We start from the raw sequence: 1,392 nt of genomic DNA, 5'->3' as shown, positions 1-1,392 counted from the left end.
CTCATTTGCCTCAATCACTTTGTCTCGTTTCTGGACATGTGCAGATAAGGTCATCTGCTACTCTTTTTTGGGCATCTTCAGGGGTTATCTGTGGATTTAATACTTAGATGGGTATGTATTTTGCTATTTTTTATGCCTTTTGATTGCCTCCAGGTAGATGTGATCAGGAAATGGGCTTCCCTTTTCACTCTTCTTCCTGAGAAATTTCAAGATACCACTGTTAGTTGTTTTGATGTAATTTAGGGTTTAATTTTTGGCCTATTTCCTCTTTTGTCTGCTTGTCCTTCTCCACAATCCCCGTTCAGGCCTTTTTTCTAGTTGGGAACAGTTTAGGACTGGCTGTGGCCGTTTGGTTTTAATTGGAAACTATCTCTTTAAATTTCGAGGAGATCTGTGTGCACGCGTAGTAGAACCCTCCAAGGGTGGCGTTAGGGTGCCCATTAGCTCAGGTACCCCTATAGTCACCAGAATGGAGGTGCACAGACAGCAAGGGACCAATGAGCAGATACCAAAAGAAAAGAATGTCCACACCTTTATCTCGGCGGTTCTGCCAGGCATCTGTAGCCGCTCTGATCCTTTCCCCGCTTGGTCTCACCCAAGATGGTGCCTCCTGGAGCAGCCGAGCGTCCTGGATTAGAAAGCAATAGATTTCTTGCTTCTGCCACAAATTCCCCCAGCTCTGAGCCTTCCAAGCTTCTAAATATTACTTTATATGTGGTTTAGAGTTCTGGGACCATCCCCTGAGCCTGCTTGGTTGGGTATTCTGTGTTGTTGTTGACGGAGCCCTTTACTACATGTCCATCCCATCTGCCATCTTGTTTGTTCTCCCAGTGTTCTTTTGAAAGGCTCGTTTTCCCCCACCCAACTAGGGAAGGCATTTTCAAGCAAATTTATCAATTATTTTGGTCATATGACACTTGGCCTTGTTTGCCTCACCAAAGCCTCATGGCACAGCACTGCCAAGGGTGGTCTGCGAGGTCTATAAATTGTTCAGAACCAATGGAAGGAAACCATTTCTGACTAAACCTGCTTTGTCTTGGGAAACACAGTAGTCTCACAAATTTTGCCTCCAGAGGCTGAAACTATTGATTCTTGACACCAGGTGGCAGCCTGGGTCAAGTTAAAGAGCCATCATTGGAACCTACGTTGTCAACTAAACTGAGCGACAGAATTTTTAAATCTTCCAAATATTAGGCACCTTTGGGATGACCAAGAACTCAACACTGCTGTCAGAGCCTCCTTCCCCAGCACCAGGTACATATTAGTTAAGTCCACCTAGTAATTCTAGATAGTAGTTCTGGTAGTGTAGTGGTTATAAGTGACGCTGCTAATCTCAAGGCCAGCAGTTCAAAACTACCAGTTATTCCACGGGAGAAAGATGATGCTTTCTGC

This window comes from Chrysochloris asiatica, unplaced genomic scaffold, assembly GCF_000296735.1.
Source record: "Chrysochloris asiatica unplaced genomic scaffold, ChrAsi1.0 scaffold00050, whole genome shotgun sequence".
NCBI lineage: Eukaryota > Metazoa > Chordata > Mammalia > Afrosoricida > Chrysochloridae > Chrysochloris > Chrysochloris asiatica.
Note: the sequence above shows the minus strand (reverse complement) of the source record.